We start from the raw sequence: 16,119 nt of genomic DNA, 5'->3' as shown, positions 1-16,119 counted from the left end.
AGCTGACTCATGGTGTTAGTGGAAAGTTTTCAAGGCAAGAGATGTTCAGAGGCAGTTTGTCATTATCTGTCTCTGCAAGGGCTGAGAGAGCTCTGAGAGAACTATGGCTCCGATTTATGTTGTAGACTTCATATGGCGGAGTGGGGAATTGAATCTAGATCTCCAGATTATACCACTACACCACACTGGCTCTGCCATACTACACCACACTGGCTCCATAGCAGTTCAGTTACATGTCAGTTAAGCAAGGATTGCTTTATCACCCACTGATTGTATGGAAGAGGCAGTATAAATAGTTGCAGAACTGAGTCTGAATGATCAAAAGAAGACAAACTGTACAGGGGTGTCAAACTCATGTTACATGAGGCAGTTATGACATAAATGTGACTTGGTCAGGCGGGCCCTGTGGAGAGGGGTGGCTGCCTCAGCTGGCTGCAGAATGACACGAGGGGAGGGGTGCCTGGATTGGTAAACCTGCAGCGGGATGTGGTGGCTGCCTTGAGAGGGCTTATCAGTCCCATGACCCAGCTGAGACAACACCCACCCTTTACTCCCAATTTGGTCAGATTGGGAGTTGGGGGGGGGGGTTGCCTCATGGGCCTGATGTCCCCTCAAAGGACCAGATCTGACCCCTGGCCTTTATTGTAACTGAACTATGAACATTATTATAGACAGTTTTTAAAATAAAAAAACCTTCCTCTCCCCACCTCATACTTTATTTGCTTATATGCCTATAGCAGTGATGGTGAACCTTTTTGAGTGCCCAAATTGCAACCCAAACCCCACTTATTTATCGCAAAGTGCCAACCCGGCAATTTAACCTGAATGCTGAGTTTTTAGTTTAGGAAAAACCGGTTGGCTCCCTCTTCCTCCGCTCCAGCCGTTCGAGCAGGGGCCAGCCTGCTGTAGCCTCCAGGAAGTCCCACGTGCACCGCTCTGTGCCTCTGTGCCTCTCTGCCATTTCTGCCTCCTCTGTGCCCCCACCCCCGGGCAGCAGCCACCCGGAGCACAGGCACCAGGCCTGCCAGAAGAGTCCTCCCTGCTCACCGCAATGCACGCACATCATGCTCAGTGACCCTGGCCAGCCTAGATGTGTGTGTGTGTGTGGGGGGTGATTTTCCACCACCACCACCCCCCCCGCAACGAACTCTGTGTGTATGTGCCCACAGAGAGGGCTCCGAGTGCCATCTCTGGCACCCGTGCCATAGGTTCGCCATCACTGGCCTATACCTTTCCTGTAAGTTTAAAATAAAGAGCTATCTAATTACTGTGCCTCTAATTAATTAATGGATTATGGCAGTGCACAGCTTAAACCATATGGCATCTAATATCTACAGAGAGAATGATGAAAGGCAAAAACAGCAGGGTGGTAACTACAGACTTTAGACAAGTGTGTTAAAATGAATGTGTGGCTTAGTCATGCTGGAGGGTTTATGGTTCAGGATTTCCTGCTGTCTCTTTATAGCTTCTGGTATCAATAGTACTCTCTATGTGCAAGTCACAGGCATGCACATTGGTCTAGAGTTGAACATTTTCTTTCCACTTTACTTCTATACTTCTTTGAGAGAACTCGGCATCTCCCTTGTAGGGAATGACAGGTCTGTATGAGCTTAGTTTTATGTAATGTTACAGTCATAGGGGATCTCAGTCTATTGGAGGTACCTTTTTTCTTTCCCCTGGTAGAGGGTGATTTACAAACAATCTTAGGGCCTTTCCCCACTTACCTTCTGCTGCATGCTACCCAGGCCAAGTAGTGCGGGGTCCCGGGGCACTCCACTGTCGCACCCCCTCAGCATGCGTCATTCCTGGCGCTGGAGAAAACGGCACCTTTTGACGACCCCGCACAGAGCACGGGGTCATGAGGAAGCCAGGACGCGCGCCAGAAATGATGTGCGCAGTGAGTAGTGCGCAGCGACGGTGGTAGAGGGAAAAGTAGGGAAAGGCCCTTAGTCAATCTTTCCCATTCGACAGACTGGCCTTATTTCATACAGTTTGATATATCTGCAAATTTGGAATGAAATGCTGCCCAGTTCACAGAACTGCAGACCATTAACCAAAACAAACAATACTTGTATGTTCCTTATGCAAATAGGAACAATTTAATTTAAATCACAGATATACTGCAACCACATTTGTACTATTGAGTATTAAATGTTATAAAAATGGTAAGCTGATCTCTCCATGAAAAATGTTGACCATCATTCCAGGTGCTTATTTTTACATTGACACAGGCTGCACGTATAACAGCATTTTAATGGTATTGTTATGACTAGATGTGAAACTCCCTTAAACTGAGTCAGATACACAAATGAGGAAAGGAAGGATGTTCCCAATATCTTACCATGGAGGACACCGTAAACTCTCAATGGCCTGAGCAGACAAAGGTCTTCTCCTCCTGTAAGCAACTTTTAACTGCTCTCAGCTATTCATGTATGTTTAAGCATCTTCAGTTATAATCAAAGAAGTATTTTTAGAGAATGTCCCTTTGGAGGAGGTTCAGTTTATATCATCGTAGTTTTCTGCATGCCTGAGGAGTCCTGCCTGGATAGACAACAATCGTATCCATCTGCATTTATTACATTCACCATTTGAATCAGCCACCCACTTTGCTATAAATGCATGACTGTCAATTGTTAATTACTTCCAAACTGTTTGCATTCAGAGCAATTAACATGTGCATGTTCTCACTGCAGCCTTCTGAGCATTGCAGTTTATTTCATTACTCAGCTTTTTTTAAAAAAAGCATGTCAAGCACATGAACTGTACACAAAAGGAATGGACACCTTGCATGTGAAGAACCAGCATGGTGTAGTGGTTAAGAACAGGTAGATTCTAATCTGGAGAACCAGGTTTAATTCCCCACTGCTCCACCTGAGTGGCAGAGGCTTATCTGGTGAACCAGATGTGTTTCCACATTCGTGTATTCTGGCAGGGTGTCCTTGGGGTAGTCAAAGTTCTTTGGAACTCTTTCAACCCCACCTACCTCACAAGGTGTCTGTTGTGGGGAAAGGAAGGGAAAGGAGTTTGTCAGCCATCTTGAGTCTTCTTACAGGAGAGAAATGTGGGGTAGAAATCCAAACTCTTCTTCTTCTTCTGAAACTCATAGTGACAACTACAGTAAAAGTATTCTGAGGTTGCTCCTTGTGGACCTGCTGCTGAAAAGGCCCTCTCTCATATTCCCACCAAGTGAGCTTCTTGGGTTGATAGGATAGCCAGGAAAGTCTCTGACTGTGTGATCCTAATTCCCAAGCAGAAATATATAGGAGACAACGGTACCATGCCAAGAAGGGTTTAAAGGACAAAACCAACACCATGAACTGGGATAGGAAGTGGATTGGTAGCCAGAGCAATTGCTGTAATATCAGAGTCACATGCTTGTGATAGCTGAGCCTGATCAGCAGTCTAGTTGCAGCTTCCAAATGCTCTTCAAGGGTAGTACCAAGTACAACCCATTGCAGTAGTCCAGTCTACATGTAATTAAGGCATGGATTGCAGCAGCTACATCAGACTGAACCAGGAACGGATGCAGATGCTGTAGCAGCTCAAAGTATTCTGAACCACCCCAGCCACCTGGTTTTCCAAGGCAACGGCTGCACTGAATAGAACTCCCAAGCTGCAAATTTAGCTTTTAAAATGCAGTATAATCCCATCCAAGACAGGAGGGGTTTCAAGTCTGCCTTTCTGTTAACCCAGTGAAACTCTGTCTTGTCAGAATTAAGTTTCAGTTTGTTTATTTTCATCCGATTCATTAGGTAGATTACTCAAGTTACTGCTAATGGGGTGAGCTTTGGCCAAAATAAGTTAGTTTGAAATATGTAATTACTGTTACAAATAACCATTGCTTCTGACTTAATTCCTCTCTGACTTTTTCATTTCATAGAATCAGGACAAAGCTTAAATTGAACGTCTGAAGTAGATTCTATTCCCCAAAATCGTAGGCTAGAATGTTACTGTGCCCCAGAACTTCCTATTTAATTCTAAAACTTTGCTGAAACATGGGTTGGATAAAGATCTGATTTGTAATGGAACTGTGCTGTCAGCAGTCTCTAGATTGCATACCTCATATTTAAGGACTTTTCTTATCCCAACTGCTGGACTCAAAATATTTTCAGGTTAATTTGAAAAATATACAACTTTATTCTCTGTATAGCATTACAGCTTTTGTTATTTGGAGAAGACATATCAGCAACTTTTTATTCTGCCTTAACAATCTACTAAGTTATGTTTGGGTGCTGTGTGGTTTCCGGGCTGTATGGCCGTGTTCTAGCAGCATTCTCTCCTGACGTTTCGCCTGCATCTGTGGCTGGCATCTTCAGAGGATCTGATGTTGGGAATGCAAGTGGAGTATATATATCTGTTGGAGTGTCTAGGGTGGGTGGAGAAACATTGTCTGTGAGTAACAAAGAAGGCAACCAGGTCAATAGTTGAGGGCATCTGAATAGAAGTATGAGTAACAATGAAGACTATAGCATGGGAGTAACAATGGAGATAGCAAGGTCACTGGTGGGAGCATATACTAAATTATGTATTTATATACTAAGTTATGTATTTATTTCTCAGGGCCTGTTGCTGGTAAACCTATTCATCATCAAACTACAGCATTTAAAGTTGTAGCCTATGGCTTGAACTGCTTGCAAGCTGACAATCTATGATAGAACTGGCCTCTTGAATTTGCGATAGGAGAGAGATCTGCTAGGATTTCAATCTGATTTGAAAAGAGCAGGCTTTGGTCACCTACTTCCACTTGGCATTTTTTAAAGCACTGTCTAGCAGGAGGTTGGTATAATGTCGTATCTGTTTAATAGCCTCTATTCTGTGCATGTTTAATCTGGGCTAATTTAGGAACTGCCTGACAGTGAAATTCCAATTTAGAATTGGTTTAATACAGGAAGTCAGATTAATGAGTCTGAAGGCAGCAAATAGCTCTTCACAGAGGGATGGAAGTTGTGGCGCTTGCCTGAGAGAAGGGAAATAGGATTCAACCAATCTTTTGTAAGTTGGCCACAACAAAACACCGAACACACACCTGGGCAAGACACCATGCACAAAGCTGTTTTTAAGAAACTGCTTCCCTTGTAGTTGCATCAGTTTTTGCCACAGCAGTGGTCTTTTCTGCACAGCAGAAATATAACATCTTGAGGAGGTTATAAAAATCATTTTGGGGAAGAATTTTGCACAGCTCTGTCCACTAAAGTGTCTGCAGGACATTTTATTACTCTCAACCTGGATTTTTCAAAAAACGCTAAACCAGTGATCTTTTTTCCTCAACCTGGGTTGAGGACATCTGCTGCTTGCTGAGCGAACAAAAGCAGGTAGGAGATGCTTTATTTCTTCCACCTCTCCTCTCCCCAGCTCTTATTTTCATTGCCACCTGAGGGTGGTACCACTACTGCTCAGAGTCCCAAACCCAAAATAACGACACAACATTCTTGACTGTGGGTTAAAATTCTGGCCATAGCCAAACCATTTTATTGACAAAAGATGAAAAGAAGCGTGAGGCACAGCATGGGATCTGATCTGAACACTATGCTGCCCGAATGCTGTCCCCCAGTGAAACCTTCCTCCAACCCGCCTGTTGGAGGAAATAGATAATCTTGCGCAGTACCAGTGGAACCCAGCCAGGCGGAAGGCCACTTTCTGGAGATCCATTTTGTGCAGTGCAGCGAACATGGAACTCAGCTGGGGGGTAGGCCACTTTCTGAGGAACCACTTTACCACTAAGAGGTGCAAGCCACGGTAGCCGACCCCTGGGCGTCCTGACCCATGGCTTGCTCCACTCCAAACCTCTTAAGGATGTACCACCAAAGAGGGTTAGCACCGCAGCTCCCTCACCAACAGACCAGTTCCCATGCGCCAACTGCCGGCTTAATTATGGCATCAGACATTAACACTGTACAACGGGGTGAGGTAGGTGGAAAACTTGATGTGGCTCCATTGAGGAAGGAGGGGCCAGTAGAAGTTTTATGAGGCTCCCGCCCGCCCCTCCTTCTGATGTCCTAATACTGTGCCGGCCTCATGACGTGGATGCCCATAATGGGCATGGCTGCTGCATGCCTTCCGCCCTACTGAGGGCAGGCAAGGCGAGGCCTATTGGCAGTCCCCTTCCTGGGCAGCAATGACAGGGCCCTGTGAGTCAGGGCTGCTTTTTTTGCACAGGAGCATCTGTCATTTGGTGAAGGTTTCCTATGGAGGTTGCCTCTGCTTGCAGCTCATCTATTTGCTATTTCACCATAAAAAGTCGATGAATACAGTTTTGTTTTGCCTGATGATCCTGCGGACGTGTCGCTTTTCCTTTTGTTTTGTTTTGAGGGAGCTGTCTGCAAAGCTACATAGACGCAACTAGAGAAGCTGCAATATGTGTATATTTGTGGTGTTGTAGCTTCACAGACATCCCCCTCAAAACCAAAACAAAAAAAGGAAAAAAACACATGTGCAGGATCACCAGGCAAAACAAACTGTATTTATAAACTTTTTACAGTGAACCCTATCTTGGTGGAGCTGCAAGCAGAGGAAACCTTCATGGAAAACCTTCACTAAAAAGCAGAGACAGGAGAATCTCTGCAGAAGCACACAAAATGGTGGGCTCAACTATGAAATTGACAAGAGATCCATTGGCCAGCAGGTGGGAAGAAAGAACTATTTTGGCTGACAATGCTTCTGTTCTCTGCTCAGAGTGAACACTAAAAACCAAAACATATCTTTTTAAAATGTCTGCAGGACATCTTATTTTTGCTGTGTGGAAAGGATCACTGTGACTACCCTCTAGCAAAGAAAAAAGTAATGCTGCCTCCATCTGGAAGGCATTTCATAGCAAATAGTTATGATGAGTTGCACCCAAAGAATATGACAGTGTTGTGGTGGTTACAAGTGGAACCTAGAATATATGGACTACTCCTGAAAGAGATGGAGCACATAGCATATCTTTAATAGCAAATGGCAATTAAAAATAATTTTTAAGTGGCATCTCCTCTAATCAGGTGGAATGATAAAGAATTCATATAGGAGGGTTTGGGATGGAAACAGAAGTCAGGAAGACTGCAACTGGTGCTTTGAGCTTCTAACCTACCCCTCCACTCAAACTGCAAACAAAATCTTTCCCACACTTGTTTCATTTTTGTGGTGTGTTTATGTGGCTTGATTTCAAATAATGTAGAATGAAAAATCTTCATGGCTCATGAAGCCAGGGCTTTTGAAAACTGAGATCCACAAAGTGCTGAAAATACCATTTGACAGCTAGTTCTTAAGTCATGTGGCCATGTGAAATGAACACAGCCTTCTATGCAACAATCCCAGGCACATCGGAAACCCCAAAAACATAGGCCATGAGAACCCAGCAATAGAAGGCTCTGAATGCTGGGGCTGTGTGTGAATTTTGGCAGGTACTTTAGAATATATGTCTACAGCTGGTAGGTCAGGATGCATATGTGAGCTGCCCTTGACCTGCAGTGGTTATAATAGCAGCATTTCCATCATAATTTCCTTTGCTGTGGTTTGTTTGGTTTTAAACAATGCAATGGCAGTTGGTGATCAAAGGTGTGTGCTGAATCTGAAAACCTTAAAATCTTGCTTTGTTTGTTTGCTTCATTTCTAATATGTTGTTTTTTGCTGAAACTCAAGGTGGATTAGAAAATACTTTTTTAAAAATCAAATCAGGCAGCATAAGATATCCAATAAACAATATAGCATGACTAGGATTACAGAATTAGCAAACACTGCAAGCAGAATATTATCTAAGGCATGACATGTCGTAATGCAGGAAGTCCAGTTACAGTGAGAACTGATGTGGTATAATGGTTTTACAGGACTGAGGAAACATTGGTTCAGACCCTCTTTCCCTCTTTAAGCTAGAAGTGCACATGGTGTAACATCATTTCTGAGGAAACCCTGGAAATGACAACACAGTGGTGTAGGAATTGCTGGAAGCTATATGGTTTTACTATAGTTTCTGGCAATTTGTAGAACAACATGACATCACTTCCAGTTTTTCCTGACCCAGAAGTGAAGTCATGGCACATGCAACGCTGGCCTCCCCGTGTCCCTATCCTCCAAGCTTCCACCAATTCCCAGGAAACCCTAATAAAGATATGCCATTCTGAGGAAAGTTCTGTGAAGAACAGCCTCGTTGTTTTAGTCATATTTTACTATTATCTAAGAGTTGCATAGAGTTGTACAATTTGCAGGGCACTGTAGCAGCCAGACGCTGGCAGATTTGCCCCACCACCAGCTGTTCCAGAGAGAATATTTATGCCAGTGGAAGCCTTTGCCACATCCAGAGGGGGATTTACCTTCCCTGGATTACACTGTCCAACTGTGCACATGTTAAGACCCATCAAGTCTTTGTAAACAGAACCCTGTGGCTCCCTGGTTCAATTCAGGCCCATGGTGTATATCTGAGGGAGTTAACTCTTTTCTTGTTTCATTTTCCCAATCTGATATGGTCCCATGGAGTTGTTAGGTGTGGGGCAAAGATAAAGGCACCACAGGAGTACTTTTATGCACTTGCTGCAGTACAAAAAAAATTGAAGCTCTACAGGATCTTTGCAGTTCCAAAAATGGCACTGGTGGAAAGAGTAAGAGTAAGACCTTTGTAGGGATTATGCATGTCATTAGGGTCCCGGTAAAAAACAGTTCTCCGGTAGACGTGGGAAGTCTGCGATGGGTTCTCCTGTTGTCTGCTACCAGGAGGCAGGATCTTCTTAAAAGAATTGCTTCCCGTTGACCCCTCGTCCGGGTTAAGATCCCCAGTTGACTTCCTGCCTCTACAGGAGAGCAAGGTTTTTAGCAGAGCTCCTCTTTTTTCTTCAAGAGCTCTCGGTTTTAGCTTCCCTTATTCTTCTATCCTACTGTGCGTTCGTTTCCCTCCCTTCCCTCCCTTCCCAGCTGAAACTAATTACGAGGAGGGCTTTCCTTGCCCAGCTGACGTTTCAAGGAGCTGCTTAACGCCTCCCGCTCGGGGGCTGAAACGCAGCGCCTCTTCAAAGCGCCGCCTCGGTTTTTTGGCATGCTGCCAGACCTGCGCACTGACAGCGTACCGGCGATCCGCAGCCAGCCCAGCTTTTTTTTGGCGCTGTAAACACTGGACGGGCTTCATTTACCTGAACGCCAGTTTTTTTTCCCTCTGCCAAGAAATCTCTACCGCTCTCACAGAGCTGATTCTGAGATTTTCATCAGCCTAGCGGGCGGCAACTATGGCGGCCGGCCGGTTTTCCCCTGAAAGGGAACCTTTACCGCTGATACTATTAAAGCGGAGTCCCACCTTCGGGCTTCTGCAGCCAGAGCTTCCTTCCACTCAGTCCGAGACCGGCAGGGAATGCTCCGTCCAGCAGAGGCGCCCAACCCGCTTAAGTCCAGCCGTCTACTGTCCAAATCCAGAAGCTCTTAAATCGGGTGGACCAACAACCCCAAGCGCGCTTGAGGGCACAGTCCTAAAAAGCGCTGTGCAGAGACCCTGGCAAGGTTACCTGCCACTCCAGGGGCGTAAAGGCGACAAGGAAAACGCTTAAGCACATCGAGAGACTGAAGTCACGACAAAGCGCCCTGAACCCATGGCAATGGTAATTGTGCCCCCAGGGAGTGTTGATGTTGGGCAACTTCAAACTCCGGCAAGGTTCCTTTCTAGAGGGAGAGACCAAGGTCAACCTTTCCAGACAACCCAAAACGCGCATGGAGCTCTATTTCTCCCCTGCAATTTGCTAACTTGCTTTATACAACAGCTCCAACATCAGGGCACTTAATTTTATGCCCTTCCCCAACTGTCTCGGCTGGGTCAGTTCAGCCCACTCTAACACAGGAATCCACAGAGAGCTAAGCAGGCATTAGTGAGGGGAGGTGTGTAGAAGAAGAGGAAAAGTTCTCTGACACAGAAGACAGCCAGATCCCAGAACTCCAGTGAGCAAACCCCTAGGTTTTTTCAAGGTTAGAAGACCTTCCATCTCTGATCTCTAGAACTATCTCTGCCCTGGACTCTCCAAGATTCTGCAGAAGCAGAAGAGGTTCTCCTAATCCCTCAACAACTCAAACTTATCAAAGGCAGACCCTAAGGGAAACTTCCAGGATTATTTCCCATCAGGATGGAAAGACGGACAAGCTCGCGGAGTGCTTTCCCATTCCAGAGAGGCTTTTTTGAAAGAGAGAATTAGGAAAGAGTGGGCAAAATCCCACATCCAGCAAAAACCCACCTCCCTCTTAGCTAAGAAACTCTACGGCTTCCTCCCTAATTTCTTACGTTCACAAATCCCTCGCAGGTCCCTCTGGTAGACGACTCTGTCGCTAGCCTATCCAATCAGGTAGCCTAGTTTTCCAGGAGATGGAGACGGGATCCATTAAAAGATACTCCAAGACAGGGAAGGCAGATGTGCACCTCAAAGCGGGCACCACGGTGCTTAGCCATAATCCATGAAGGCACTTCTCCCCATCCTGGGCTACAGTGGCTTGTAGGGCACTCCTGGCCTGTGGCTCAAAAGAATCTCAACAACTCCTTCCCACCAGAGCACAGAGCCATTAAAGAAGGGATTGATAGGGTTAAAATAGGGAGCCTCCCTTCCTAGCGGACTCCACCCTGGATGCCCTGGCGATGGCTAAGCGTGCCAGATCATCGAATCGGCTTCCATTCCGTCTGCTAACCAGACAGACCATCTGGCTACAAGGCTCCTGGAAGCCGGGCCAGCCCGCTTTCTAAGGCAGCCGTCACACGGCTACCACTTCCAGGGAGAGAGAAACTTTTGGCCCAGAACTTGACCACCAAATCCTAGTCAAAGACAAGAAGACGACAGAAAATTACTCCCACGCTTTCTCGTCCGACAGGACAGCTCTTTAACAGGGGTTCAGCAGTTCCTTTTAGATCCCCTTTCGTTCCTTTCGCTCCTTCCCTCGAGCGTGAGAGACAGGAATAGATCCAACTGGCAACAGCAATATCACCTCCAGTGGAGCCTTCTAGAAGGGGATCGCCCCGACCTTTCAGAGAGAGGCGACCGATTCACCAAGGCCGGATAAGACCAACAGACAATGACTGCACTCACATTCCGAATTGGGGAGGCTGCTCCATTTCAGCCAACAATGGGACCTGGCAATCCACAGATGCTTGAGCCAGAGGTAGTTCACTTAGGGCTACACAATAGAATTCTTACACTTCCCCAAAACATCGATTCTTCCCATCCCCACTGGAGCCCCAATTCAAAAAGAAAGAGACACAGAACTTCTTGGGCGCCATACACCACCTACTTTCCAGTACAAAAAACAATGACGTGTAACCTGCTGCTTACAAACCTGCGGGAGTCTACTCCCACTTTTTTCACACGTCAGAAAAATCAGGGGACTGGAGGCAATCCTCAACCTCAATAAATGGAACCAACACATAAGTGGTTCGCCAAAATTCAAGATGGAGACACTTTCGCACCATCCACGGCATCCATCAGGGAAGGAGAATTCTAACCTCACTTTCGACCTCCGCGGGCATACCTCCACGTCCCCATCCACCCAAGACACAGGGAAATTCCTCCGGCCAAGCGTGTGGAGCAGGAACCCTTCAATTCAAGAAGCTTTGCCGTTCGGACTTACATCTGCACCCCGAGTTTTCTCAAAAAATCCCTATTGCCCCCCCATAATCCACTTACGCTTCAACAGGGAATACATCGTCCACCCCTTACTTGGGCCATACATTCCTAGTCGATCAAAACCAAATCCACTGCACTCTGCAGGCGTCCAAGCAGTAACTCCAAACACTTCCAACAATTCGGTTTCCTAATAAACAAGTCCAAAGTTCACTCCGCACCCACCGCGCCGGGATGGAACACCTAGGTGTAATTGTGGACACTGGGTTAAATTCCCTTTTCCTCCCAGGGCAAAGTGCTGAAAATCCAGAAAGAAGTTTCTCAGCTCATCTCCAGCAAACAAATGTCCCTAATGCACCTACTCGGGCATACTAGGTCCAGATGGATAAGCTGACCATCGATGCGTGTCCAATGGGCGAGAATGACATCTTGTGAGAGACCACTGCAAGCCTTTCTCCGCCAGTATCAATGGGACATCACTTACAAAAGCGGGATCAACAAATAGTAATCCCATTCTCATTTGAAAACCAATCTCAGATGGTGGACCAATTCTCTAACCTTTCCCAGGGAAGGTCTTACCTGAATCGAGGAGCGGATCCAGATCTTCACAGATGCCAGCCTGACCCGGCTGGGGGGGAGCCACCTAGGGTCCCCAGATGGTCCAGGGACACTGGTCACAGTCTCAGAAATCACTTCACATCAGTAATCTGCTAGAGACAGCCGCGATTCTCCTAGCTCTCATCCATTTCATGCTGGACCAGATAGTGCACCAGCATTATTAATCACAAACAGACAATAGCTAGCTGCGAGGGGCCACCTACATAAATCATCATCATCAGGGAGGGTCCAGATCGCTGACTCCCACAGAAGGAGAAGCCAACAAGATCATGAACTGGGCCGGTCCAACCTCTCATCTATACAAGCAGAACACATCAAGGGGTCAATTGAACATCCGCGGCCCGATTGGCTCAGCCCGACAGACTCCTGGACAATGCAGAGTGGGACTCTTCTCCGGAGGTCTCTCCAACAATAATGAGCCACTTCCCAGCCCAAAAGATTGTGACCTCTTTGCATCTCAGAACAATTCCCAACTTCAGCCAGTTCATGTCACCAGCTTCTTCTGCAAGACAGCCACCCAGCAACCAACGCGCTCCACGGCCCCTGGCCTCCAGAGACACTTCTTATGCATTCCCACGCATTCCCCTCATCCCAAAATCTGATTTTCCAGGCGCCTGTTCCCGGGAACAGGCAGCATTGGATCCCTAATAGCCCCATACTGGCCCGCAGACCCCTGGTTCTCCACAATACTAGAACTAGCGGTGGGGGAAACCAATTTCCCGCCGTCCAGGCAGGACCTTCTCATTCAGGGACCGGTGCATGGCGCCCGAGTTAGACAGGCTAAGCACCTAAACCGCATACTAGCTGTGAGAGGGAACGGGGTTAGGAGAAGAAAGGCTACGGCTCAGGTCATACAGACCATTCCTAGAAGCTCTAGGCGGTGAATCCACTTCCAGGAATTTATGACTATACATGGAAAGTAGTCTAGATGCGATGGGCCTCCCATTAGACAATTGAATCCCCAAAAGCCTGAACTGGCACACATCCACAGAATTCCTCCAGGGTGGGTTGACAGGGGGGTCTCAAGAGCCTCAACCCTCCTCAGTAGACAACTGGCAGCCCTCCTTTCAACGGTCTGGCTCCAAAATCCAGAACCACAGCTGTTCCAGTTCACTTAGACATCCCTACGGTTCCTAAAAAGGGGTTTCCCAAACACAATCTCCCAAAATTCACAGGTTTCCCTCCTGGAACCTACATGTACAGTGTTATTGGCTCTCACTAGATAGCCCTTTGAACCAATCGTTCAATTCACCTCCGTTGGTTGAGGATGAAACTTCCTATTCCTTGTGGTTCCTTAACATCAGCCAGGAGAGTCTCAGAACTCAGATCCCTCAATATCTCCCCTGACTGTTGCTGTAACAATTCATCCGGACAGGGGTCAACCCCTAAGATCAGACTCCTTCCCTTCCGACTAAAGCCAAGCATCCAACTTTCATTTGAAACAAGAGAAATAGTGCTCCGGTATTTCTACCCCAAACCTTCCAAATGACAGGGAAAAGTTGTGGCATTGAAATTCAGGCGATGCGCCCAGGTCCCTTTAAAGCTGCATTCCTGAGTGCACATTGTGAGGGACATCAGGAAATCCAACGGCCGGCTATCAGCGTGACCCATCCTAGGGCTGGGCGAGACAGATGTCGGGTGCTGCTATAAACAACGCCATCCGCACTCTGCATCTCCGAAGGCCCTACGCCTCCCACTAAACTGTCAGTACCAACCCGGAATTACAGCCCATTTATTCGCTGCTCCGTAAACGCTAGCGGCTGTTAGGCAACTTGAATCCCAGTTGAGGGATATTTTGTAGAGCGGCCATCTGGTCATCCTCATCTACATTAGTTAGGGCATTATAAGTTCGATTGGTTATCCGCAGGGTTCAGGACTACCTTCGGTACCAAGATTCTGGATCCTAGTTAAGGAAAACTGAACTTCCCACCCAGGGGAGCAAGGAACCGCGGCGTTGTAGGTCCCATCGCGAGACTTCCACGTCTACGGGAGAATTAATATTGGTTCACTCTACCGTGAAGAGCCTTTCTCCGGTTAAGGCGTGGAGAGATCTAAACCTCGCTTGGAAACAGTTTTCCATCCAAATCCTGAATTATTCGTCCAGTTACCCCTCAAATGTTAGTGGGTTAGTTGCTCCCCAATGTTAGTGGGTTAGTTTAAAGGTTAAGATTGTTTTTTCTTGAGTGTCGTTTGTTTAAAGACTACATTGGTCAGTTAAGCAACTAGGGGATCTTAATAACTCGGACGTAGGGGAATCAGCGGGAAGCAATTCTTTTAAGAAGATCCTGCCTCCTGGTAGCAGACAACAGGAGAACCCATCGCAGACTTCCCACGCCTAACCGGAGAAAGGCTCTTCACGGTGAGTGAACCAATAGCCGATTTTCCTGATGGCATAGTTAAATTTATACTGATATAGTTGGCTTGCATATTGACACTATACATGTTGTGCAATAAATGCATGCATGTCAGGGTTTTGGCATTCAGATCCTACTCCACCCCTCCACATACTGAGCTTTGGTTGTCTGAATAGAACTTCTTTGACCTGCCAGTAGAGGAGATGGTTTGAAAGCAATTTGTACACATCATATTTAATACTGAATTGGATAGCAACTAATTTTTGAAAGAACTGACTGTCCCAATGCAAACCTAAGCAGCCTTCTGCTTGCACTGTTCATATGATGCACATCTCCCCAGGTGCATCACAATCATCATTCAAGCCCTTCTGCATTAGCTCACTACATTGGGATAAGAACAAAGATTCCATTTATGTCTGGACCTCGGTTCTTACATTTGTTGAAAAATATTTACACACTGCCTTTTTATGCAAAATGTAAAAGATGGCTTACCACAGTTATCAGTTCAAAACAACAACCAACACATTTAGAAGCTAGCAGAATAGAACCTATTACTTGTAACTTGCCTTGCGCCAAGAGAAAAGATAAGGTACAAACATATTTAATAAATAAATAACATCAACAACAGATTAGAGGACACTTTTATAAATGGAATAGGGTTGCAGTATTAACGTCTGGAAAATATAAGACAGTTTTTACTGCATTATTTATTGGATGTATATCCCGTTTTTATGTCATTGCTGCTTAATTCTGTAATCCTCCTTGCATCTGAATGAGAGAGATCAACTAGAAATAAATAAGTAAATAAAACCATTAAAATCCACAAGAAGTCATCAAAAGAGCAACCATTAAACAGTCCAACAAAAAGCAGATAAATTAAGTGACTTTTAGTTCCATGGCTACTGCCAGATCAGGGGCAGTAGCAGAAAAAAGGAAAAGATATCTTAATCAACATACCTTTTTCAACAAAAGCATACTTCATAAATACTAGTAATGTATTGTTACTTTAGTATAATGAACAACACTATCGTCTCCATAGAGGAGGAACTGTCCACATAAGTGCCTGTAACATTCCGTAGCCAGCTCCTTAAAATACCATATGTGCTGATTAAACTTCAATCACACTTAATTGGGGTGTTCAGATTGTTTTATGTGGCTGTCAATTATGCCAAATGCAGTAGGGACATCACTGAGCTGCTCTAAGCTGAAATGCCAAATTCTGCAATTTATTTTAAGAATCCTGACAGCACCTTGTATAATTAAATCCTACCATGTTGATGTTCACTGAAGCTGAAAAGGAGCAGGTAGAAGCTCTGGTTGAAGATGTGTTGGAGAAAAAATTGTAATTAAAAAATTAGTAAATAGCATGGGAATCCTGCATTGTAGTAAGGGGTCATAAAAATGGGATGAATATCACTGTTGGTCATATTGGACTCAGCAATTCCTGGCAAAATCCAGATCCAAGAGAGCCACCTGCCCCTCTGCGTGCAAACTCAGAACAGCTCTGGACTTGCTGCGCCAAACACTGTCAATTAAATTATCCTTCAGAGGATAACCCAGGATAGAATAAAAATGCTTGAGAGAGGGAATAGGTTTAC

At 45.7% G+C, this 16,119-nt stretch overlaps 1 protein-coding gene across 2 annotated transcripts in view; it reads right to left on the bottom strand.

The window, feature by feature from the left end:
• Window positions 1-16,119, bottom strand: part of SH3GL2 (SH3 domain containing GRB2 like 2, endophilin A1) — a 121,836-nt gene that overhangs the window by 45,479 nt on the left and 60,238 nt on the right. The gene's annotated exons all lie outside the window — the stretch shown is intronic.

Source organism: Sphaerodactylus townsendi, linkage group LG07 (genome assembly GCF_021028975.2).
Source record: "Sphaerodactylus townsendi isolate TG3544 linkage group LG07, MPM_Stown_v2.3, whole genome shotgun sequence".
In the NCBI taxonomy this organism is placed as follows: Eukaryota; Metazoa; Chordata; class Lepidosauria; order Squamata; family Sphaerodactylidae; genus Sphaerodactylus; species Sphaerodactylus townsendi.
This window is presented reverse-complemented; position numbering and strand designations above follow the sequence as displayed.